Below are 9,000 nucleotides of genomic sequence, written 5' to 3'. Positions count from 1 at the left end.
TGCCCTCCTCTGGACACGTTCCAGTTTGTCAGTGTCCTTCTTGAACTCTGGTGCCCAGAACTGGACACAGTACTCCAGGTGAGGTCTGACCAGAGCAGAATACAGTGGCACTATTACTTCCCTTGATCTAGATGCTATACTCCTATTGATGAGGCCCAGAATTGCATTGGCTTTTTTAGCTGCAGCGTCACACTGTTGGCTCATGTCAAGTTTGTGGTCAACCAAGACTCCTAGATCCTTTTCACATCTTAGTATGAGTTAATGCTGTATTACCCATTTGGAGCTGCGCTGGGTACCGCCTAGGTTTCTATCTTCAAGCCCCACGGACAGGGTCAGCTGCAAAGAAACCAAGGCACCTATGAATACGTGGTCCTGTTGCAGCATGTTTGTTGGGGGGGTCAGGCCCCACCCGGACTGGGCAGCAAATAAATTGCCATGTGCAGGCAGCTGTACGCCCAACCATGTTTCCTCTTGGCTCATTAGATCAGGGGAGGGCATGACTGGGGGGGGGGTCCGGAGAGTGGGGGGTGCTTGGTTGATAGAGGGACTCCGGGTCCCGGGAACAGGGCAGCCTCAGTCACCCGGATGGGAAATCTCAGAAAGATCTGCGTTCTAAAGCCCTAAATGGCCTCGGCCCAGTAGACCTGAAGGAGTGTCTCCACCCCCATCCTCCAGCCCGGACACTGAGGTCCAGCTCCAAAGACCTTCTGGGGGTTCCCTCCCTGCGAGAAGCAAAGCTACAGGGAACCAGGTAGAGGGACTTCTTGGTGGTGGCGCCCACCCTGTCGAACACTCTCCCATCAGATGTCAAAGACAACAACTACCTTACATTTAAAAGACATCTGAAGGCAGCCCTGTTCAGGGAAGTTTTTAATGTGTGACATTTTAATGTATTTTTCATCTTTGCTGGAAGCCGCCCTGAGTGGCTGGGGAAACCCAGCCAGATGGGCGGGGTGCAAATAATAAATTAAAATTATTACTATTATTATAAATCTGCTATGAGAGGGTACCGGCTGTGCAACCCCTGGAACGCCTGGCCTGGTCCCAAACTCGTGGGTCACGTCTGCGTAGGGGTGTTCTAGCTGAAGGACGGCAGATGCCCCCATCGGAAGGAACTCTGCACAGGGCATCTGGAGTGGGGGTGGCTGCCGCGATGACTGTACCACCTGCTCACCAGCCCTCAGAAAGTCTGCCTTAGGCACAGCAATTGCCACAGGCCTCTCTTTAAAATGGTTTGCATTGCGAAACATAGAACAGGTCTTCTCCAAAGCAACTCCCAGGGTTGCTGGAGATTCACCTCAGTCAAGAGGAGCTTGTTAAAGGCCAACTTTGTTTGTTGGGGATTTCGCAAGCAGGCAACCAGGAAGGTTCTTGCAGTGGTCAGTTAAGCAAGAGAGGTGGGACTTGCAGCAAAAGCTGTCCAACGACCAGACCCAATCCTGACTTTCTGAAGCACCAGCCAGAGCAAATGTTGCCCAACTCAGCTGGCAGGCGTGGGATCTGGAAGAGGATCTGGCCAGGCAGATGGGGGTGGGGCGGCTGGGACAGAAGGGCTTTGTGCTCCCAGACCGCCAGCTATGAGGAAGCCCACCCAGGCGCACCCTGCAAATTCCACAAATTGCACAAGGCTCAGAGAACGGGCGCCTCTGTCTCGGAGGGCAGAGATTGCTGCCGGTGCGCAAAACACCCGCCTCCTCCAGCTCCAGAGGCTTCCTTCAGCTCACATCCAGATTCTTCCCTTCTTTCTTTCTCTCCTTCCAGTATTCTTTTGCAAAGCACTGCTTGCCACCATCACCACCCTTTCTCAATTTATGTGCGATAAGAATTTTGAAGTCTTAGATATATAATAAATGTTCATAAATGTACCAGCCATAGATCATCACAGGAAGACCAACCTGAAACCATTTTTGATTCTGAAACTGACCAAATGTTTTCTCTGCAAAGGAAAATGGAAAAGCCTCCCCATTGTCTTTTCCTTCAAAAATCCTGTCTTAAGGGTATATCTGTGTATGAATAGGGTGTGAGCCTGTGACCTGGCCCAGGAACTAAGTAGTTATCATTACAAAAGACGGGCCAGGCTCCCCAGGGTATCCAATCAAGTGAGCATTAACAGGTAAACCTGTCAGAGAAGATAAACAACACACTCAGATTTCTGCTGTAGACTGCCTTTTCTGTGATGTAGGTATGATGTATCTGGGGTGGTGGTCTTGGGTTACACCCCTTCTGTAATGTATGTATGATGTTTCTGGGGGTGGTCTTGGACTCCAGGAAGGGAATTTAAAATGTCTATATAAAGGCAGGCATACTTTTGTTCTGGGTCCTCCTCCTTTCCTGCGTGTGAGGGGAGCACCCTGTTGCAACAGATCAATAAAGATCAGGCTTACTAGCTGCTTTGCTTCTCAATATTCTCTGCTTGGCCTCTGTTATTTCCTCCTACCAATAAGGAACCTACATAAGGACTCTATATGGGATCTTGGATACCCCACAAGGGAAAAAGGGCAGATATTTGTTTACAACATATGCAAGGAATATGTGAGTCTTGCAAGGAAGAAAAAGAATCATGCAGTCTGAACTCTCCCAGTTGTGGGATCATAAAACCGATTGCAGAGTTGGAAGGGACACCGAGGACAATCTAGGCCACCTCTGCAATGCAGGAATGTGCAGCTGTCCCACACGGGAACCGAACCTGCAACTTGGGTGCTCTCCGCACTAAGCTGAAACCAACTGAGTTATCCATGAGGCCTGATCCTGGCTGTGAGACCCGTGACCAAGGTGGGGAGCTGAGGGCCTCCGATGCCCCTTCCCCACACAACTGATGCCCCCCAGCCCCCAGGGGACGGCCGCTTACGCCTCCTCGACTTCTCCAGCAGTTGCCGCCAACTTATGATTCTTGATGTAAGAATTTCTTAGTGAAAGCCTTAAACTGAGCCGTGAGTAGAAAGCCTAGTGGCCCAGACCTCAGACTCGTGTGGGTCAGGATGACACCTAAGTGAGCCTGCAAAGCCCCGAGGGGGAAGAGGAATCCCCGTGGTCAAGTGCACGGCTAAAATTGGCTAAAGTCATAGTCCCAGGACTCAGCTCACCCCACGCTCTCCTTGGTGGGGACACAATTTGGAAGGCTGTGAGCAGCAGCAGAGCTTCCCAGCCCGTCTTCCTGGGAGTGAGGTGGGCTGTCATTCCGCCTGCGCCAGGAGGCAGGGAGGCAGAAGCCCCCTCGGGTCTCGAAGCCAGGCCAAAGCCAGACTGAGCTGGGGCCAGGCAGCCTGGTCACCTAGGCACGCCCTGAGCAGCCAGCTCAGCCACTGCTGGCCAGTTCCACTTCCCCGGCCTGTGAGTCTTGCAAGAGCTATAAATTCATCCGCACACAAGGAGTGTTCAGGGCTCTCTCCAGTGGGCACCTTCAATGCTGCCTCTGCTTCCGGCCAACGTGCACTCAATGCATGCGGCTGGGAACTTCCAGCACTTCACAATCCCGTTTCCAGGCAGACAAGAACTGCAAATTCCCCTGCTCTTTCCAGGGGGTGAAGTGCCTCCGTCCCTTTGGAAATTCTCCTCCCCTTGATCGGGCTCTTTCTCCCGAAAGCTGGGGGCAGGAGTGACCCACATGCCAAAGCCTTTTAGATGCTTTGCGGCAGCCGGTCCATTCCCCGGTCTGCCAGGCGGAGAGGCGAGTCTCGTTGGGACTCACCTCTAAAGGAAGGCGGCAACATTTGGGATTTGGGGGTTTAGAGAAAAGGCAAGTAAGCGGCAACAGGAGAGAGGTGTGTAAGATTATGCCGAGAGAGAGCAGAGGGGGGAAAGCTTTTCCCCCTCCCTCGTGGGCATCCCATGAAACTGAACGCTGGAGGATTCAGGACAGAGAAAAGAAAGCCCTTCACACAATGCAGAGTAAAACTGGGGATGCCCACCAGCCTCAATGGCTTTAAAAGAGGGTTGGGCAATTGACGGAGGAAAGCAAGACTGTGGATGCCCACTAGGCAAGACAGCTCTGCTCTGATTCTGAATACCAGTGACTACAGGAGGGAAGGGAGCTCTTGTAATCTGGTCCTGCTCGCAGGCTTTGCTTCAGGGGATCTGGTCGGCCACAGGGAGAACAGGAGGAAGGATTAGACCGTCCCTTTGGCCTGATCCAGAAGGCTCTGTTGTTTTTTCTTTATCTTAAAGAGGTGAATAATGATACTCAGGAACCAGGTTGGTTTCAGAGGTGTATGTTTGCAGTTTGACCTGCTTAGCTGCACACCTGTGGTCTCTCAACTTTTTGCCTAATTAAAAGGGGAGTTACCGTATTTTTCGCTCTATAAGACGCACCAGACCACAAGACGCACCTAGATTTTGGAGGAGGAAAACAAGAAAAAAAAATATCTGAATCTCAGAAGCCAGAACAGCAAGAGGGAAAGCAGCAATCCCTCTTGCTGTTCTGGCTTCTGGGATAGCTGTGCTGCCTGCATTCGCTCCATAAGACGCACACACATTTCCCCTTACTTTTTAGGAGGGAAAAAGTGAGTCTTATAGAGCAAAAAATATGGTTACTTTCTGCACCGAGTGCAGGAAGGGATGTGATAAGATAATTGGTTAATTGAAACTGCATTTAATTTGATCAAATGTCTTGTAAGCTGCTGGTGAGGAGGAGTGGTGGCTTGCAGCGTTTGGCTGTTATGTTTTTGAAAATAAAACTAAGAAAAGATATTGTGGACAGCTTTTTCTTTCTACGCTCCATTCACTGCGCACACTCTGTCTTGATGAAGAAGTTCAACACTCCTGTCCTCCTCACCAGGACCAGAGAGCTCAGGAGGCAGCCCTGTGCCAGCAGCAGCGCCAGGAGCCTGAGTGGTGGGAGAAGCAGATGTGGCCCCGGGCACCGCTTGGCCCACATCCCTCTGCTTATGTTCTCATGGAACCCCCAGGTCCAGAGACAGTGGTTGTGGGCGTCCGTCTGTCTTGGCAGACAGTGGGGGGGGGGTCCTCTGGGGGCGAAGTCAAACTGTTGAAGACTTGCAGCGCCTGCTGTGGCTGTAGAGACGGATGTGAGATAGGCCTGTTTTGTTGCATCTGGGGCAGGCAAAGGGGCCCACCTGGCTGTGCTGATGCCCCAGGGTGTTTCCTCTCTCTCTGCCCTTGCCAGCAGTCATTCCTCCTCTGGGCACTGCTGTGGATGCACAACTGGACTATCTCCAGGCTCTATGCTCATCTGCAAGGGATTCCCACATGGCAGGCCAGATGTTGCCAGCCGTCCTGTCACGTTTGCAGAAATATTTGCAGCTTAGTTGGTTTGCCAAGGGCCAGAAGCCAGCTCCCTGGAGATCACATCCTTGGGGGTCCTGCTAAATCTTCCATTCTGCGCTCATGACCAGGCCAACACAGATGTCGCTTGGACAGAAATGTGAACATGCTGGGAATGGGGGCTTGGAGAGCACATCTCTGCTGGTGGCTCTGTCCTGCCACGTGATGCCCCAAATCTTCCTGAGGCAGCACATTGAGAAAGCATGGAGGCGCTGCTTTGGGCCACAGGCCTTCTCTCTGCCTTCCTGGGTTCTGAGGGGCATTTAGTGTTATGTACTTAAGTTCTCAAAAGGGACGCGGGTGGTGCTGTGGGTTAAACCACAGAGCCTAGGGCTTGCCAATCAGAAGGTTGGCGGTTCGAATCCCCGCGACGGAGTGAGCTCCCATTGCTCAGTCCCTGCTCCTGCCAACCTAGCAGTTCGAAAGCACGTCAAAGTGCAAGTAGATCAATAGGTACCACTCTGGCGGGAAGGTAAATGGCGTTTCTGTGCGCTGCTCTGGTTCGCCAGAAGCGGCTTAGTCCTGCTGGCCACATGACCCAGAAGCTGTACGCCGGCTCCCTCGGCCAGTAAAGTGAGATGAGCGCCGCAACCCCAGAGTCGGCCACCACTGGACCTAATGGTCAGGGGTCCCTTTACCTTTACTGAAGTTCTCACCTGGGCCAGCAGGGGGTACTGTAGGTAGTTTTCACTCAGGTCCACATATGCAAATAAGGGATCGGAAGTGACGTTCAGTGATTGGATATTTACAGAAAATGGTTACTGTTGCGCTTTAGTGGAGCTCTATATAAGCAGGCTGGCTGAGCCCTTCAGTAAACAAGCGCTGTGTCGTCTGCTGTGTTCCCCCACAACTTCACCCCTGGCCTCAGGGCGAAGGGAGGGACTGATCCAGCAGCCTCTGCCCTCCTCGGATGGAGCCTGAGCCCGGGCTTCCATGGCCAGAGCGCCCCCTGGAGACCGGGAGGCCTCTTCCGGCGCAGCTTTCCCCCTCCTGCCCCGCCTCCAGGCGCCTCTTCCGGGCTCTCAGGCACGTGACACCGCAGGCCCCGCCCCCCGGGAGGCTGCCGACGTGTCGCTGGAGCGGAGGAGCCATTCAAAGAAAGAAGAGAAAGAGGCGCCACCTGATTGGCCGCCGCGAGAGCCGGAGAGGCGGGTGCTTGACGTCAGACGGCAGGGGACGTTCTTCTGTGGGCGGAGTGGGAGGATCCGGGCGAATGAATGGCGGCACGTCCCGCCAATCCCACTCGGGATACGGGATTTCCCCCCGTTTTCATTGGCCGGCTGGCGAGGCGGGCGGGAAATGGCAGCGCGGCGACGGGGCGCTTCCTCCGTCCTTCTCGGGCTCCGCTGAACCGCCTCGGCCGGCCGCCGTCTCCTCCGTCCGCAGGCCGAGGCCGCTGCCCAGAAGGGCGTTCCCCGCCGCCCTGCAGTTCCCTGGCAGCTGCTCTGACCAATCAGGGCCTGGGGCTGGAGAGGGTTCTCTGCTCCAATTGGTCGAGAGGGCTTTGGGGGCGGGACGCTGCGCGGCTTCTCCCGGGGCGGGAAAGAGAGCCGCGTGCCTCTGGGCGTGTGCAGAGGGCGGAAGCCCCGGGCTCTGCGGAGGGGTCTCCCCCGTCGCTGCTCCCGCGGCCAGGGCGCTCTGCACATGCTCAGGAGTCTCTACTTGGGCTCTTGAGAAAGGGGGTTGGGGTTGGGGGAGCGGTGTGTCATGAATTGAAAAACATGCTTGAAATAACTTTTGTTAAGAGCCCAGAAGCTTTCTTATTAGAGATTCCGAAGCAACCGAAAAGATGATTTATCTACGCAACAAGGGCAGCGGGGATGTTATTAGCCCCCAAATGGAAAGATGCAAGAATACCCTCCAAAGAAGAAGGGCAAGCCAAAATGATGGGCTCTGCCGAAATGGCAAAACTTACCGGGAAATTAAGGAAGCAAGAACTGTGTCCAGTTCTGGGCACCACAGTTCAAGAAGGACACTGACAAACTGGAACGTGTCCAGAGGAGGGCAACCAAAATGGTCAAAGGCCTGGAAACGATGCCTTATGAGGAACGGCTAAGGGAGCTGGGCACGTTTAGCCTGGAGAAGAGGAGGTTAAGGGGTGATATGATAGCCATGTTCAAATATATAAAAGGATGTCACCTAGAGGAGGGAGAAAGGTTGTTTTCTGCTGCTCCAGAGAAGCGGAGACGGAGCAATGGATCCAAACTACAAGAAAGAAGATTCCACCTAAACATTAGGAAGAACTTCCTGACAGTAAGAGCTGTTCGACAGTGGAATTTGCTGCCAAGGAGTGTGGTGGAGTCTCCTACTTTGGAGGTCTTTAAGCAGAGGCTTGACAACCATATGTCAGGAGTGCTCTGATGGTGTTTCCTGCTTGGCAGGGGGTTGGACTCGATGGCCCTTGTGGTCTCTTCCAACTCTAGGATTCTATGGTTCTATGATTCTAAGAAGATCAAGACTTTGAAAAAGAACGGGGGAAATTTATAATGTACTTACAAGAGCATTTGAAATATATTTTAATTTATTTATTTTTTAATGTCCAGTAGCACCTTAGAGACCAACTAAGACCCAGAACAAACTTAAGGTAAAGGTAAAGGGACCCCTGACCATTGGGTCCTGTCGTGACCAACTCTGGGGTTGCGTCGCTCATCTCGCTTTATTGGCCGAGGGAGCCAGCGTACAGCTTCCAGGTCATGTGGCCAGCAGGACTAAGCTGCTTCTGGAAAACCAGAGCAGCGCACGGAAACACCATTTACCTTCCCACCGGAGCGGTACCTATTTATCTACTTGCATTTGACTTGCATTTGACTTGCATTTCAAACTGCTAGGTTGGCAGGAGCAGGGACCGAGCAACGGGAGCGCACCCCGTCGTGGGGATTCAAACAGCCGACCTTCTGATCGGCAAGTCCTAGGCTCTGTGGTTTAACCCACAACGCCACCCGCGTCCCTTAGAACAAACTTAGTTGGTCTCTAAAACGCTACTGGACAATTTTTATATATATTTTTATATTTCGACTGCGTCAGACCAACACGGCTACCTACCTGAATTTAAGAGAGCATCGTAAGCAAAGCAAAACATTAGCTGAATTCTAAAAATCACTTGTAAAGCAAAAGAAGCTATTGATCACTTAGACAAATAAAAACTCTGGAGAATTTATTAATATGTAGATCAAAGAATATTGGGTTTAAGTTCTATGAAAGGGAGGGAGCCACAAGATTTGGAGACTCATGAAATAAGTATGGAAATTATCTTGAGGCAAATTTGTACCTATAAAAGCCAATAAAAATATTTCAAAAAAAGGAAAAGAATTCAAAGCGAGGCCCAAGGACTCATCCCAGCGTGCCACTTCTGGGGCGAGGGGCCGCATCCTGCATGCCAGCGACTGAGGCTCCCCAGCAGCAGAAGGCGGCTCTCGGGGGGCTTCCTTCCCAGAGGAGTCTAGTTAGCAAACAGGCTGTTTATCTCCGTCTGCCTTAAGCGTTCTCAGGGACCTCCATGGCCATGTTGCCCACCTGCAGATCTGGCTTCCCTGGGAGGAGGGCAGGAGCCCAGCCCACCCAAGACAGGCCTGATGAGTTGCCAAGGAGCCGCCATGGGACTTTTTGCTCCCGTTTATTCTGAACGCCTTCCTAATGTGACCTCCCACCACACCCAGCAGCTCCCGATTGAAGTGCAGAGTGTTTGAGGACCGGGACATTGGCAGGGAAACCAAAATGCTT

The sequence above is a fragment of the Podarcis vaucheri genome (genome assembly GCF_965113315.1).
Source record: "Podarcis vaucheri genome assembly, chromosome: 4".
Lineage (NCBI taxonomy): Eukaryota > Metazoa > Chordata > Lepidosauria > Squamata > Lacertidae > Podarcis > Podarcis vaucheri.
This window is presented reverse-complemented; position numbering follows the sequence as displayed.